Raw genomic sequence first — 18,973 nt, forward strand, 5'->3', positions numbered from 1 at the left:
ATAAAATAATAATCTAAATAAATTAAGATTAATTCACATTTTCTAATATTTATATTATCTCAATTTCGTTCGATACAGTAATAATAATAAAAAACAAGGTTTATGGTAGAAAATTAAAGTTTTCGTTTTTTGTTGAGTTTATTAAAGTTTTTGTTTTTTGTTAATTTTGACAGTGACATTTATTTGTTTACATTTTGGACATCTAATTATGAATCAGACTATAGTAGAGGAATTATTTAACTTATTTTGAAGTTTAATTTCAAGAAGCTATCGTAAACCTTTCAGTGGCATTTACAACTAATTTTCAAATACATAATATCCATTTAACATTTCATTATTAAAACAGTCGTAAGTAAATTTTGACTGACTTCGAAAAAGGAGGAGGTACTGTTAAGCTGTTTATTTATTTTTCAGGTTTAATATCAACAAACAATACGCGATACGCAATATTATCATTTTCATTTTGTAACTTTCTTACAAAATGGTTATTAATTAAAGGGGGTGATATTTCGAAAATAAATCAATAGTCGCATTCTTTGTTCGCTGTAACAGATTCTACTCGCGAAAAATACTTGTTTTTATATAAAAATAAATAAATCTTAATTTATATACTGCCATATTCAAATACATTCGTATGAAACACAATAGTATATTTTTAGCTATATTTATATCTTTGCTATTTTTTTCGCAACTCACCATAAAATCAAAGATGGCGTGTAACATGAGATGAAGTAGGTACCATGACGCCATCATGTCCATCTGTTGATTTTCATCTCTTTTTATTTTCTATCTCCCTCACACCACCCACGTCCAACCCTAAATTAAAGGGGTACTTTTTGTGTCCACTCATCGCTGGACATAACTAACTATTATATTTATAGATCGCATATTGTAAGGGATGTTATGTAGGAGGACTAAAAATGGATGCCTTAATTTTGGGTTTTAAGAAAAATGTTTTGGACTAATACTTCGTAATAATTTTTAAAATTTGTTTTATATATAGAAATATAGTTAAATGGTACCTAAATACCTATATAATAGCAATTTTATTTACCTACAGTTTAACGTACCTTTAGGGTATAATACTTACAACCATAACTCATAAAAAATGCTTATTATTTATCAGATATAGAAAATACCCAGTCACATATACATAGTACGAGTACCTAACTAAATTGAAATTACTATAAAATTTAAACAAAACTTGTAGCCCTCTCATAAAATCTTTGTATGAAATTTCCTTCACAATTAATTCACAAAACGAAGACACTTAAGAAACAGAAATAAAGAGAGCTATTTTTTACTTTATCAAAATAAGAAAAGGCAATTATATCAAAATCACAGACGGACGCTTCAGTAGTAAAATGTATAAGATTATTGCAACACACCCAAAGGCTACAATATAAAAATCTTGCAGCAGAAAAGATAACTTGAAAGTGAGCGTCTTACACATGAGGAGGCAGAAATAATGAGATACCAACTACTTACAGCACAAAGAGATTGGTAGAGTGAGGGCAATAAATATCTTTTGTAGGACGACGGCTGCGATATTTCCTCCAATACACGGCTCTATGATCACTCATAGTTGCGAAAAAATGTAAATTACGAGTTACAAAAATTTCTAAATAAATATGCTTTTCTAAATAATAAGCCGTTATAAGAGCAAGCGGACTGCTATGTATTTTTTATGAAATGTTTTATATTCGTTCTTCAACCAATATACATACAGTCTGCTTGATACTGCCTACGATCATCAATATGTAACAGATTTCATTTAGAATAGGAGTTTAACATGAGATCGGCCACAAAAGCGTTGCTACGCCTAAGGACTAAGTACCCAGTGTAGACACCTTTTTTTTGACGAGAGGGAAACCTTCAAAAGGTAAAGGTCCTCAGCGTTTGGTGGAGAACTCCGGGATCTCCAACGGAACACAACCGGAGTCCTCCTACACGAGGTGTTTTAATCTGTGGTAACCTTTTGTTTTGTTGACGAGGGGGAAACTTTCAAAAGGTACCCGACACCACGGGAGTGACGCCGGGTTATGTGGGACTTTTACTGCACTAAAACCCCTCCGGTGGCCGTCCTCGGCGTTTGGTGGAGAACTCCGAATTTCTAACGGAACACAACCGGAGTCCTCCTAACGCGATACCCTTCAATCGGGCTCTGCCCTGCGGGGAGTAATTTACGCTCCTCTCACATCCACTGGAAGTCCCTTTTAGTCACCTCTTACGACAGGCAGGGGATACCGTAGCCCTATTCTGGTCCCGGTACTACAGGGACAAATCTGTGGTAACCTTATCATACACATCCAACCTTCACCTGCGCTTAACACCTGCACTTAACACTAATCTTAAAACGGAGCGGAGGAACCAAGAAATGTTTTTAGCAGGCTTTAGTTACTATAATTAATGATATACATCTGATTTCACTTATATCATAGAGATGTGTCGCTACTTATATTGGTTCATGTACAAGTATATTTGAAGTTTGAAGGCAGTATATTTGGCCTGAAAAGATATAATTTAGATATTTTTATCGAAAGAGCAAATAAGAAAACATTTAATATACTCGTAGTCTAAACAAAATGTTCACAAAAATTAGATTACGCCTAACTGGAATCGAACACGCCTATTTTAACGAGAATCGCCTGCGCCGGATATTTGGGGCAGTCCTATATTACGACATAACAAACTTACAATTCCAGTTAGTTTGTTGTGACGAAATGCCTACGAGACTTGTATGTTCCAAAAAACTTTTAAAATCTGCACTAGAATTTTTTACTTACAAGAAATATGTGGTATATAGTTAAATATCAGTATATCGCTTGCTGTAATGGTAAAAAAGAAAATATTTCTGAAAAAAATATATGACTGTTTTCCAGGTTATTCTTAAGGGTATATGTAGATCGACTCTTCTCAACTAGCGTGGTGAATGTTGGCCTAACATAATTTTATCTTTACCTAGTGGTAGAACGATAACAGGTTATTAAATAATTAGCACAAAATACGGATTCCTACGTAAAAATTCTAATTAGAATAGACTCGTATTTAAAATTTCCGACAAGGGGTTTATATAAAATAATACTCATTATTTTTTTTAGTTTTAGTAAATTTACCAAGTTTTGAATAGTTCAACTCACATAAAGCTTTATTAAAGTTTTGGTTATTTTGTTTGCCAAATCATTAATTTTCGATACAATACAATGAAATCAATCAAACCGTTCAGCTGATCAATCAAGTGGGCAATCCAATCATACGTCGGATATGGACCACGGATCTGGGCTCGCCTTAACTCGCAGTCGAATGAACTTCCTTTGGAAACAGCATCAAAAGGCTTACATAATAAAATATGAAACATGATGTACCGTGCCCATTTGCCCAATACCGATATGACGGTTACAGGATTCCGGGTTTGATGTGTCGCTAGGTAGATATGTAAATTATGAATTTAAATCTGTTGTGCACCTAAGATTTAGGCACTCAATTGTTTTATGTCATAGACGCAGTAAACTTAAATGCACGTAATTTTAGCCACTACCGCCTATGGACATGCATAAACTTAGGTCTTCCTACCACCACCAATATCGACCACAAATACGATGCTCCCTCTAAAGACTAAGAATGTCACATGTGTCTTACCACACCCATTAAATCAAAACAGCCTTTAACACCAGATATAAATGAGGCAGTGGGTACTCCAGAATCTACCTTCGAAGTGCCTACCACCTTTATGTATTGCCAATACAAACATTACAAGGTAGATTGGGCTTATTTAAAAATACTGCACTCACAATGTATATATGCTCACACAATCATTCCTTGTATATTCCCTTCATATAGTATAGAAGTAAAATGTATGTATATGTATGTTGTATACCTATCTAAGTTTGCACTCAATCAGCGCGTCGGTTGATCAATCAATCCGTCAGCGCTCAGCCGCCGCCCATTTTAACTCGGCTAAACGAGTTTCACGGGAAATGAGCGGGCGTCTGGCCCAGACCAAGGCTCCGCTAAATCTTTCCCCACATCAAATTGTTTTATGTACTTTTATATTTATATATCGCATTTCATTGCTTATTTCGCAAGCTTTTCTTATAAAGGTAACAAACTTGACGACCCGCTGGCGGAGCGGTCACCATGCCGGTCTGACGCGCATAGGGTCCCGGGTTCGATCCCCGGCCAGACAGATTTCTAAATGATGAATTTAGATTTCTGTTTCTGGGTCTGGGTGTTTGTGTATTCGTCTCTGTGTGTGTCCATAGCACCCACGATACAGGGAATCCTAGTGTGGGGCTGTGAGTGTAGAAAGCGTTTTAAAAAAAAGCGATTAAAAAAAAAAACCTGTAAACCAGTGAAGATGCCACTCCCGCCCGTCGACATCTGTAAGTAATCTGGACATCAATAATCAATCCTGGATAACATTGGAGCCTGACCTGTCCTATCTTACGGACATGAGGGTCTACCTCAGATGAGTTGTATATTTGTCTCTCCCTTACTTTAGCATCCTTTATTTAAGAAAACAACAGCCTGATATTGTTCTTATAACAATATCAGGCTGTTGTTATCTTAATTAAAGGATGATACAGTAATATAAAATTCAATTCTAAGAGGAAGATCAGTGTTAAAAAATTACGAAATTATAGTTTTAATTTTATCACTATATTATTAATCCCGACGAAATGGAATTTGGTTCGCACTTGTTTACGAATGACATATACTATAAATACATACTAACTACAATATATAATACTATATGAGTGACATGAAAAGTTAATATTTCTACCTATATCGACTAAAATTCCTGCGATTAATATTACAAGGACGATTGATAGAAAGAACTACTTTCGTACAATAGATTTGAGTAGGTAGGCTAATTAAAAATATTTTCCTTCTTATTGCTAGATATCGCGTCTAGACGGGTGGTATTTATAGATACCCAATTTTACAAGGCTGAATAGATTAATGAATTTCGTTTTTAGTTAAATACTAGATTCGAATCGCAATATCCTTTGAGAGGCTTATGGGAATTATAATCTGACTATAAAATACATTCTCTAAATGAATAGGCAGATACTTCACGCCTATTTCTAGCGTCAAGGAGTTTTGCATATCGAAGGCTGTGGATACCGGCTGAATTACATGATATGATCTTCTTCCTAAGTGCAAGCCGTCTGTGATTGGCTTTAAGTAGAACCTGTTGTATGTATGTTGTATGTATGGTCACATATGTCCATGGACGACAGTGATCACTTCAATCTTGTCAAAAAAAACTTAGGTTATTTGGACTGCCATTTTACATTTAGAATAACGTCACTAAAGTAATTGTGGATTTTCATACAAACCAAAGGCGTATACAAATTGGGTTAATTGGTTTAAAATTCAGTTGCAATTTTTGACCCCCATATCTTACCTTTTTAAACAAAACAAGTTAAATAAAACCCTATAAAGTTTTTAAAATGACATTAAAAAATATAATTTACATGAAAGTTTATTAAGATTATCACAACAACAACTTTACATTTACAACAAGTGACCTAAATCGGAAGCACAAAAAGTCCGCGAGTGATAACCCTACTTCTAACAAGGTTTAAAGTCGAAGTCTTGAAGGCTCACTTTCCCTCTCGGCAGAAGTTCGTTGCATTTTTCACTTCGCCCGTCCGCGACTTTCACTTGCGAACTTTGAGATAAACCTCTGAAAGCTTTCGTAGCATACAAAAGTGGATGCAACGCCTTGTAAAGTTATGGACCGCGCCGCGGAATGTTTTGTCTGCGAGTTGATATCATTAAATATTAGATTTGAGAAATGTGGATCGTATTAGTGTTGTCGATGTTTTTTTAATGTTGATTAATAAACGGTTTACTATACCGTAGGCTTTTTGTGTTACCATAATTAAAATGTATACCTATTATTATTGTTTTTAGATATAATGTACATTTAAATATACTTGAAATAAGTAAGTACTTATATTTAATATACGTAAAATAAAGCTTAAATGTAGTAAAGGCCAATGTGAACTTGTAAATGTGTTTCTGTTTTTATTGTAATGTCCTAAGGTATACATTTATTTTGTGTGTATTTAAGTCTATTTAAAATTCCTATTAGTTCTTAGATACGCAATACATTTTTCATTAAACATTAATGATTTAAAATTAATTGCAAGATTACTAATAAGTACTTATAAAAGTAGTCTGAACCTTTATTACCTACCTTTAAAACCTTTGTAGGTTTTATTTATCGTATTTATAACTTCAAAAAGTAAAATATAATAAAATGTTTTTATACAGTAAAACTTATAGTAAGAAAAAGTTATGTTACAAACAAAAGTTGTATAATATTCAACCCAACCTCTACCGGTAGCGCCCTCTGTATCGTTATGCTTTCGGATGACTCAAACTTAGTTTCATGCTACTCGTCAATAGATGGCGCTGTACAAATTCTAATAAGACGATTATTTTGTTACATTTCAGTATAAAACTCTATTCTATTGGATTCTTACTAGATTTTTATAATATATGAGTAGCAGACGAGCATGCAGTCTACCTGATGGTAAGTGGCTACTACCGCCCATGGACATCTGTAATCAACCCAAGATAGGACTAGATATTCCTACCTGAAGTGGCCACAGATGCGCCGCTACCGTTGAGGATTAAGCTGGAACGCCTCAGAAATCTATGTCTCCCTTACCACACCCTTCAAAACACTGCTATTATTAGGCAGAAATATGTGTGGCGGTGGTGCCGCCAGAGTCGAACCACAAAGGGTTCTACCGCCCTACCACCTTCATAGATATGAAATTATTTAATATAATTGGTGTATTAGGTGTAACAGGAAAATAGTAGATGCCTATTTGCATTTGAAAAATCTACAAGTAGAGAATTAGAACTAAGTAGTTTTAAAAATCCACCTTATTCTTAAAATTATTTTATCGACTTTTACTTGATATAGCTTTTATGGTAGCAATTTTTAGTTTAGTTTAGTTTAGTTCATTTTTAATTAACTGAGTAGCCGTAGTAGGTACCTGTTTATTACAATCATTGCTGCTGGGAATATTCCCGGACCCGAAAAAATAGAGAGATGTCTAATAAATTGGTGTAATATCTCTGTCTTTTCACAAACCACATATTTAATTAAGAAATGGAAACAGCAAATTTAATTCGAACACCTATATTTTGACAGTATGGTTTCAATTTATACTGTCCAAATCAAGAAGGTTTAATAAAATATTGTTTAATGAAAATACAGTTGCAATTGATAAACTCATTTTTAATTATCTATCTATTCTGAACAAACCCACAGAAACTTATTTCCTTAAGACATTACCTATAACCTTAAATTATCTAAAATTATCTATAAAGAACAATAATCTAAAATACGTAATTATAGCAAACATTGATTCAAATACCAAACGCAAGAATAAACCCCACGTCTAAACGACGAAAAACGTACTCGCTTTCTTGCATTAAAAAAGTAATTCTAATTTTTCCCCAAAACAAATAAACCAGCATTAGGTAATTCGTTTGGAAAAGCCACAAGGCATTCGCTATAGGTATATCTATTTCGGACCGCCGGACCCGCGTCACATTGTCACGCGCGCCCCGGAGGACTTGTAACTTCAAGTCATAAGCGATAGCGGGTTTAATGTCGAATTGATAAAAGTATTTGACACGGTGTCTCATTCAATCGATCGGGTGGCAAGTGACATATATCATTTTGATAGATTTCAATAACCAGTATCGATAACGATTGATAATAAGGTTCCTAACTGTCAAATTGCATCACTAAAACCTTTCCTTTAAAGCTAAACATTTATTTGATGAATTCAAATCCATTATTATCAGTTTATTTTTCATAGAATTTTCCTATTCTATCCTATTAGGTGCACCAATGAGCCCGTCAATATTTTATAAAGGGTTTGAGCTTAGAGTTAGTATCAAGGGTACTACTGTGCAATTTACAAAAATAGACACACAATAACAATAGGAGAATAGTACCTATTTTAAGTTTATTTTTGTAAGCAGTAATGTTGGAGACATTTCAACGACACAAATGCAGTTTTTTCAAGTAAACTTATCTTATAAATTGTACCACAAAGCATACATACGTATCCAAGTCAACGTGTACACACGAGGGGATATTTCTTCAACTTGTGCTGGCTACGTGTGTAAACACCGCCTGTCATGTTACGAAAAACGGGTTCAGTACAAAGCAATTTGCGGACTAATATAAGCATAGCTTGAGAGCGCTGTCACTTGTACGCAAACGGCTACATAGGGTACTGAGGTAAATTATTTGTTGTACAAACTGGGAAAACAGGTTTATATAATGCAAACTAATGTTTTAGTTATTTTTTGTTTTAGTACTAAAATCTCATAGATATAGATGTTATGGCGAAAAAAGTGCAATTCCTCGGGTAGTACAAACCTATTTTTTTCTGTCGTAGTGAACAGTATCCTTAGTATAAACGTAGAAAACGTTTTAAAAAAAAATACTGTTTTTGTAATTGTTTACGTATTTCCCCTACATTTCCAATCAGTTCTGATACAGTCCGCTAGGGGCGCTAATACGAAATGTATGGGCAGATACGGAAACAAATACAAAAACAGTTATTTTTGTAAAAACGTCAAAACCCATACTAAGGGTACTGAAATCTATCAGCCTGTTACGTCAAACTTGTAGATTATATTTATCAACAATCATCGTCATACTTCAGTCAACTAACTCAATATTTTTTTTTTTTATAATATAAGAGTAGCAGACGAGCATGCAGTCCACCTGATGGTAAGTGGCTACTGCCGCCCATGAACATCTGTAATCAACCCCAGGTAGGATTAAATATTCCTACCTGAGGTCGGCCACAGATGCGCCGCTACCCCTGAGGACTAAGCTGGAACGCCTCGGAAAAGTCTGTCTCCCTTACCACACCCTTCAAACCGGAACACAGCAGCGCTTAACACTGCTGTTATTAGGTAGAAATAGGTGTGGCGGTGGTGCCGCCGGAGTCGAACCACAAAGGGTTCTACCACCTTTGATTTAATTACTTACTAAAGTTTGAGTATTAAATAAATTGCTATTTTTGATAAGGTGGTATGCGAAACTACTAATATAAAGGTAGCAACTTTCAGCGGTAGAATCCAAGATTGCTCTTAGGGCTCGTCTTACCTACGAACGTGTACTGTTCATGGCCAAATTGAAAAAATAAAATCAGACCACGGTTCCGTTAAATAAAATGAAAAATTTAATTTAAAAACACATTATAATGAATTAAGGCAGATAAATATAATTGACTAAATATACATAGAGATATATAAAATATAGCTATTTCTATTGTAAAGTATAGTAAAGGATTTTTACATAATACAGAATAGAAGTTTAAATTAATAAAACGAAAAGTAGTCAAATTTTAAGGAAAAGAGGTAAACAATATTTTCGATTAGAAATTAGAGACTCTACATTACAATTAATTAAAGTAATATTAAGCGTCTGGTAATAAATAAATTTAAAAGAAGAATAAAATTTGTATATGTCCTTCAGATTTTATATTGTACAAGTAACAACTCGTAAACATCTTATTTGAAATTATTAAGTACTATATTAAATGAACACCGAAGGATTTGAAAACAGGAAAATAATCGTGAGAAAATTTAACCCAACAAAATTCGCAAATTGAAATCAAAACTACACAATCGCTCTACAGTAGCCATGGGTCGATCCTGCGACGTCCCCATTTCTACTGCCCACAAACACTTTACACACCAAACTCTACCATATGCCTTGTATACAGGGTAGAGTTCCCAGCGTGGGGAGAGTCGGTTATAATGTTTTTTGTTATTCGGGTCCGTTACGGGGTGGACTGCCCATAGCGAGGGAGACTGCCCGCAAAGGGTCGGTCGGCTTGTGCTCCGTTTGAACGCTACTAATCGGTAAATTGGTAAGTTAGCATATTGTGATTTAGTAGCGCTCACTACTTGCGTAAGTAGGTACTGACTCAAAGTGATTTTTTTGTTAATTTAAAAATATATTAACATATCATTTAAACATTTATTAAATTAAACAAAAAAATATCAGCGTTTTGAAACTACTTAATTTATTGGTTTAGGGGCTAAATTTAAATAAACCGATATGATTTATTTTGACAACAAGAAGATTAGCAATATTATTTATTTTATATTCATAGTACGTAAGTACCACATAGTAGAAACAATCTTAACACTTACTTCCTTAGCGGTTCCAATATAGCGGATAATATTATTCGATTCTGACTACTGTTACAATCGCAAACTCTAACTCAATACAGATACTGTTTGTATACCTAGATGATCTACTAGTCTAATGATGCAAATATGGAATTTTGAAAGAACTAAATTAAATTTGAAGGAAGGATCCTTTGAGGTTGGATTCTGGAGGCACCACTGCCTATTTCAATTTTACAACAGCACTGCAACGCTGCTGTGTTCTTTAAATGGCACTTATACCAGGCATACCAACATAGTCCTCAAGGATAGTAATGCATCTTTGGTCGACCTAAAATAGTATTTTAATTCTATTTGGGATTTATAGATTTCTATGAGTCTATCAGTTGGATTCTAGCATCCAATGGACTGCATACGAGTACTCGTTTACTCTTCCTATATCACTAACCAACAATTCATACAGAAACAAAAATCCCGACTGCTTAAAAATATCGCCTAGGTCACTTTAGTTTAGACTAATTCAACAACAATTCATTGGTATGTTAAAATCGTCCCTGTAGTTTCGGGAGTAGAATAGGACTACGGTATCTCCTGCCTGTCGTAAGAGGCGACTAAAAGGGGGCTTCCGGGGTTGCGGGTGGCAAGAGTGGGAGCTCGAACCGCCCAGCCAGCGGCCCCGGGAAGGACGGCGGTATGTGTGGTCGCATACCGTCGTACGCACCAGACGGTGTGGCGAGCGCCAAGCTCACCTGGGCGGAGCCCGACGGGGCAACGCGCTAAGAGGGCTCCGGTTGCGTTCCTTTGGAGATCCCGGAGCCCTCTACGCAGCCCTACGTCGCTCCCACGACAGCGGGTACCTTTTGAAAGTTTCCCCCTCGTAAACAAAAAAAAAAAAAAAAAAGGTATGTAAAAATACGCCAAGCTGTAGCATAAGTGCTGTGGGCGTGCAAAATAATGAGACATACGTCATATAAATATACGCTCTAAACTAATCGTCCGCAGTCGTATATCAACTACTAGTACTGCTTACTGTCTAGGCCACCAAAATAACCAATGTGCACGGAGCTTCAAGGGTCCGCCCGCCGTGCATACATTAGAGGCAGATATCGCAAACCTTTGGCGGGATTAAATTAGTCAACATTTGAGTTTCTGTTTTTTGGTCGTTACTGTATCTATGTTGTTTTAACTAAAAATAAAGGTAATTGAAACATTTTTTTATAACTGGAGAATACTTTTTAATGGTAATGATAGCGTGGGATTTTTACGATGAAAATGGATTAACATTTTAATGATAATCCCACTCATTGTATTAAATGTCAATAAGATCTTTCTTATCGGATTAATTAACCATTTCATTTTGTATTTAGAAAGTTAAAAATATAATTAATTAATTAGTTAATTTACCAAAAAATGCTTAATTGCTACCAGATATTTTTACTAGGCGCTATGTACCTAAACTAAATAAAGAAGTTGTAAAATTTTGTAACAGAATCCATATTCACAATAAGTTTCCAAAAGTTTTATTTGATGTATTTTAATCAAAAATCATTTAAGATATTATACAGTCTCTGTTCAGAAATTTTAATACCGACATACGTCAATGATATACTTATACACTTTACGCTATATTAATTCAATTAAAATTTGGTATGTAATGATTTCGTATTAACAAAATGATGACAAGCTTTCTAATTCAACTATATATGAAACGCTTTGTACACTCACAGCCCCACACTAGGATTCCCTGTATCGTGGGTGTCATGGACACACACAGAGACAAATACACAAACACCCAGACCCAGAAACAGAAACCTAAATTCATCATTTAGAAATCTGTCTGGTCGGGGATTGAACCCGGGACCCTCTGCGCGTCAGACCGGCATGGATATCAAGTAATATAGGTCAACTAATCCTTAAGCAAAAAAAAGTCTTCTAAACTAAAATTTTCACAAATTTCAAAGCACCCAAAATGGAAATTCGGCAACTCTAACCACCCTAATCTTATTTCTTACTAAAACAAAACAGTGTCCATTCCGTATGTTTTAATAAAAACAACATGTTTTGTGAGGAAATGAAAAGGGCTGTGGACCGGTAAAGTAAACTCGGCTGTAGGTGGTCCGACTCGCCTTTTTATAACAGTTTGAAGGGCCAAGGGTCGCGATATTTGTTTCAGCTACACGTGTTATTAAATATTGTGGAATACTATATTACGCGGTACAGGAGTGTAAGGATGTATTTTTGTTTAGGAGATTCGTTGAATATGTTTTATGGTGCGTTTCTTTTTTTATAAATACGCCTGATAATAGAACGGGCATTTGCTTGAAAGAATTTTCTAGAAGGTGGTGAATGCTATATGTTTCTGCTTATCGTGTATATATTTTTTATAATATAGAAGTAGCAGACCAGCATGCAGGCCACCTGATGGTAAGTGGCTACTGCCGCCCATGGACATCTGTAATCAAACCCAGATAGGTTTAGATATTCTTACCTGAGGTCGGCCACAGATGCGCCGCTACCCCTGAGGACTACTCTGGAACGCCTCGGAAAAGTATGTCTCCCTTACCACACCCTTCAAACCGGAACACAGCTGTGCCCAACACTGCTGTTATGAGGCAGAAATAGATGTGGCGGTGGTGCTGCCGGAGTCGAACCGCAAAGGGTTTACCACCTTCAATAACAACAGTATTAAGCACATGGTTTGAAAGTTGTTATAAGGAAGACGTTATTATAAGGCGTGTCAGCTCACAGGGGTTACATCGCATGTGTGGCCTACCTCAGGTATGATTCTTATCTTGATTATGGGTGGTAGTACCCACTTACAACTAGGTGGACTCAATGCTCGTTTGTTTCTAATATGTTGTAAAAGCCTAGCGGTTAAGAAACTCGGCCTCTCGATCGAGGGGTCCGAGGTTCAAATCCCAGGCACATACCTCTGATTTTTCAAAAGTTATATGCGTATTAGAATTTAATTGTCACTTGCTAAACGGTGAAGGAAAACATCGTGAGGAAACCTGCATACCTGAGAGATTTATAACAAAAATCTCAAAGGTATGTGAAGTCTACCAATACGCACTTGGCCAGCGCGGTGGACTATGGCCTAATCCTTCTCATTATGAGAGGAGACCCGTGCCCAGCAGTGGGACAGTAATGGGTTGACGATGATGTTGTAAAAAATAATGGCCTTTGTCATAGTCATTGCTGTATTTCTGTGGTTTGTTATGAATCGAATTGTCGGGACTTCGATATGTGACGATAACTTTTTTCAATACTTTCGAATCAAATATTTTTTACTAAGTTTATGAATACAATTTATAATTTATATAAGATAATACACCATCGGTCACCCATCCTCAGACTAAATGTACTTTCTAAACTGCAATATAAAAGCAATGTCAGTGGCCGGAGCAAGATGTTCTTTATTACAATTTGAAGAGGAGTATCTCGTAATGTCTCAACATGTTTCAGATAACCTAAGAGAACATTATTAACTTGAAAAATAACATTAAACGTATGTTATTAGACTCTTCTGAGAAGGGACGCTTTGATTTGAGTAAAATAATTTTATTATATGAAACTCTTTGTAATATATCACGACGGATTAGTATTTATTAAGTTTTGTAGGATACGTACTCTATTTACTTGAACTATCCTTATTTGATGGATTTGAGTAATATTTTCCTCGTAAAGTGGAATAAAAATCAGATAATAAAAATAAACACTTAACCATTTGTTTTAATATAGAAATAGCAAAAGAGCATACAGTCCACCTAGTATGCAACTACTGCCCATTTACATCTATAATCAATCCAGATAAGATAAGATTAGATTAAGTTCGACTATAGATGCGCTTTTAACCCTGAGGACTAAGTTAGAACACCTCGGAGACGTATGTCTCCCTTACCACACCCTGAAGAACACTGCTTTTATTATGCAAAACTAAATAATTTCTCCCGTGCTTTTCCAAAGCAATCATGTCAAAAAAGATAGATTAAATTATCTTACTACAAAGATAGATTCAATGGTTTTCCCAGCCATAGGTACCAGACTCTAATTCTCAGATATGAATTGCAGTCAAATCTAAGATAGATTTACAAATAAATTATGAGTGTCACAGGATTACATAAAATGTAGTATACAAGGATATTAAAATATCTATATTTTTGTGTAGATACCGAAGTACTTTTCACAAACAAACAACAATATTTTCGATACACAATTGGAGCCGGGGTCGAATGGACACAAGCGGGCCGGCGGGTCCGCTCCGCCTCAAGGGTAGCGGCTGTTATTGTATCGGAAGGTAGCCGCGCCTTAACGGCTTTTATGCACTTACGAATTACTAGATCTGCCGAGAGATATTATTATAAAATTTAAAAAATCAGCTTGTCGTCCAACTAATGTTAAGAGGTCGCTGCCTCACATGGAAATCTCTAATAAACCAAAGAAGAGACGCTTTCTATGCTCACAGCCCCCACACTCACATTCTCTGTGTCGTGGGTCCGTCTGCCCGAGGAACGAACCCTTTTATTTGCGCCAAGATAAAAAAGACCTAAATGAGATCGGTCCTTAATGCGCTGCTACCGCTGAAGACTAACTGAAGACTATTTATTCCCTTCAAACTTCGCAAGATAGTTTGAGAGTCATTAATAATAATTAAGAATGTCCTGATATTATTTGAATATTAGAAGCCTTATGCATTTAGAAAAAACTTAATGGCTCGACTTGGCGGAGGCACTGCCGTGCCTCCAGATAAGTAAATTATTTATTTTTGAATATTCCAATTCTTATTATGAAGTTTATTTTCCTACTTTTTTATTATGGAGTTTATATAGCCACTTTTTCCGACGATTGACGTTTTAATCAATGTTTTCATTTTATCATTTAATTTATGCAATTCTACATTCGTTTACCTTGTAACCAACATAACCGCGTAAATTTTGCCATCTCTTTACATTCTTAAGTCAAAAGGACTACATTTGCAAATACAGCATCAGTATTCACATTGTCAATGTGTGCACTGTCCCTCACGCACACTAACACAGAGGGACAAAGGTCGCCGGCCACAGCCATCTTATATTTGTTTAACACGTGTATTGGACCCAAACCCTTAGTGTAATATAACTTTGCACTGTATGTTTATTTGTAAAGATTAAGTAGGTTAAAAGGTTGAGAGAAACTCCTGCTTTATTTTAAATCGTTTTCCTATTGAAGGCATTTACTGACGTTGGACGTTTTTTACAGTCCAGTGGAGACCAAGACGAGGCAAAAGAAATGTTGGGAGGCCTGGCCTGGATGGATGGACAACGACCTGGTCAAAATAGCAGGCCGCCATTGGATAAGAATGGCGAGCGATCGAGCAACATGGAAACACCATGAGAAGACCTATACCCAGCATTGGGTGATGGTTGAAGAAGAAGGACGTTTTTTAAACAAAATGTGTATTAAACGAGCATGCAGATCAAATAGTAAGTGGCCCATATCACCCATGGGCATAATTACCATCAAATCACACCAGCGAGAATTTGCTACATTCGCGATAATACAGTGCATATACCCTCCTTTATTTAGCTTCGTTAGGGTAAACATTTTATAAGAGAGCAGGCTCCAACTCAAATGATGCACAGAATATTTTTTCGTTACATCATGCCTCAGATTTGAAGGTTCGGTAAACAAATTCTAAAAACGGTGGCCATATTATTGCATTCATTCAATTTCTCTAACTATCCATCTGTAGGCCATAGATTAGTAAAGATTACTCACTCCTAACTAGAGAATGTACCCAGTTTTGAGAATTGAAATACTTGCGTAAAAAAGTTTTGCCACGTCTCCGTGCTAAAATCCCTAAAGTCCCTAAAATATTTGAAATAATTATTTATTTATTATGTAAATTCATGTAAATTACGCAGTATTAGTTATTTATTCGTAAATTTTCTCTAAAAATGTTTTTATTTGTCAAGAATTCAAAAAAAGAACTTATGATAATAAGCCATTTGTGGCTTCATTCAATTTCAAGGCGGCGAAGTATCTTTACTAATCTATGCTGTAGGCATGATTGTAACAAGTAAAACAAACAAATTTAATGTATGAAAATAACCAAATCCATAAAAATATTCTCAAAACAATGTAACTAACAATAAATAATATAAATAACCAAATACATAGCCTATACTAATCTGTCCGCACATCGTAGCAACTACATAAACTCCATGTACGTATAAAAGTAGCCCGGTAGGTAAACAGAGCTCCGATCTAATAGGACCTCCTGAGGCTCTCAAACGCTCAATCAAAATGATAGGTAATTCAGTTAGACAACCGCTGGACGAATAGCTTCCCCCGCCTACAGTCTGCTACAAAAGTGTTATGCTATTTATTTTTATTAACTCTAATTTATTTTTGTACTTTTGATCACCCTTTTTTTATCCCTTTGAAACGAAATAATGAGGCAGTGTACCAAAATAAAATAGATTGTTGTTGGTTGGTACGACTATTTATGGAATGACAAAATATTCATATTTGAATAAATTGTATCACGAAATAACCAAATAAGAAACAGATCTGTTTCTTCTGCTTTAAATTATTCTTCAAACAAAAACACTAATACGAGATTTTATAACTTAGTCCTCAGAATAATAACTCTTCTATGTTTTGTGACTAGCAACAGCTATGAGCAGCCAACATGACCATTAATATACACACTAGAAGATAGCAGTGAAATTTGTAATATAAATATATTGTAGCGATTTCTAGTATTTTTATTATTATTTAAAAGGTGTAGTACAAAGTTATGGCATAATTCTGCTCTTTAAATATTCACAATATGTGTTTCTTATAAAACAACGTTAAAGTAAATAAGCTTTTCCACCCGCCAGTACCCGTCGCATCGCAGACCACTACACGTATCCCTGTATTCCCTAATTAATCCTGTATCGCTCTCTCCCGAGTTTTGCTCCCGTAGGATGACCCCATCCCAACTCACTTAAAGGAAACGATGTTTACTTCACCTACCTTTTTAATTGCTATGGGTATAGGTAGTAAATGTATCGTATATTGCGAAATGCAGCTGATTAAATACAATAATGCAGTATGTGTATTGAAGAAATAAAGGAATTATTAAACTCATGAAAGTTCTGTGAAGATACATCTATATTTTTTTTGTTCAAAGCGAAAGAGAAAGCGTAATAATATAATATTGAAAAAAAAAAAATTGACCACATTGGTTTCGTTAATTTTTTTTGTCACCGTTTTAGCTTGGAATGAGCAATAATACTTCAAAAAATCTGAGATATCTAGAATGGAACGTGATCTTATGAAACGTTAAAAAATAACAGATCATTACACACTTTTATCTCCAAATTCAAAATTTTAAGTGAATGTTGCTAAAAAATGTATATTTTTTAATTCATAGAGTTCTTTTAATACACCAGTATTAAATCCTGCAATCGAATCTCAAACAACTAATTCTTATTTTGAACTAAAATACCTATAAAAAATAATTAACTTATTTTGACCTAAAGTAAAACACCAAAGTTACATTTTTAGGCCAAAAATATTATACTGAAAGATAACTTTCGTCCAACATCGCTATCAATAACCCACGAGCCGGTGGGCAAAGGGTGATCGATGGAACTCCTAATTCATCCCCAAAGCCCTAAGGCCATATCGATTACTAACTTCGGGCATCAGCTTTTTGTAACTATTACTCTAGAGAATCCCATTCTCAAGTTTTGTAATTGGAGTGTGAGAAAATTTTGGCTACTTTTGAAATATTCGACATAACATTTTTTGTCTTACTTTGGAAAAAAAGGTAAATTAAAACTATTTTTAAGCCGTTCGTTAAATTTTGAGAAAAAAATAGTTTTCAATTTTTTTTAGTTAAATTGGTAACACGAATCTATGTCATTATTTACTATTGTAAAGTGTAAAAAAATAATTAATTAATAAAAATGTGATATCATTATATCATTACAGATATCAGTAATGTATATATATATATATATATATATATATATATATATATATATATATATATATATGACATACATCAAACAGAAAATTCGTACATTCATTGGAATGACAGTGGTGCCATCGAAAATTGGTCTTACCAACTCCCAAACCTTCGTGGGCTCTTGGACAACAACTTTGCAAAAGATCATCACTTGATCAAATGCATAGTTTCCGATTCTATAAAATGTATATAGACAAATGATCATTTTCATATAAATAGATAGATGATCGATTTCACTGAATCGATCCGTTACTGGAGATCGATTAAAATAATCGACTCTTTGGTCCAAAAGATCGATTCTCCGATTAATCGATCTTAGATCGCCATCCCTAGTTCCCGTGGGATTTCCGGGATAAAAACTATCCTACGAGTATGTCCTTTCTCGGGTTTTAGACTATCTTTGTACAAAATTTCATTAAAATCGGTTCAGTGGTTTAGGCGTGAAGAAAAGACAACCAGACAGACAGACAGACAGACAGAGTTACTTTCGGATTTATAATATTAGTAAGGATAATGTATCCACTTATGGAGATGTTCTCTATCTCTATCTTTCTCTATCTCTATATAATAATATCATTCAGTACATATTTACATTGTACTCGTATTCAGATTCTTATCCATGCAACAATATATTCAACAATATATGACCTTTACCGGGTCCACCTTTCGGAAGCCGTGCCGTGCCTACAAAATATAACCTTTCATGGTACTATCCGTATTGAGTTACCTCAGTTATAATTCCGTACATCGCAATTAATACTTGAGTAAGGTAATCTATTG

This window comes from Epargyreus clarus, unplaced genomic scaffold, assembly GCF_041222505.1.
Source record: "Epargyreus clarus isolate Ecla_fem2 unplaced genomic scaffold, WU_Ecla_fem_2.2 ptg000001l, whole genome shotgun sequence".
Classification (NCBI taxonomy): domain Eukaryota; kingdom Metazoa; phylum Arthropoda; class Insecta; order Lepidoptera; family Hesperiidae; genus Epargyreus; species Epargyreus clarus.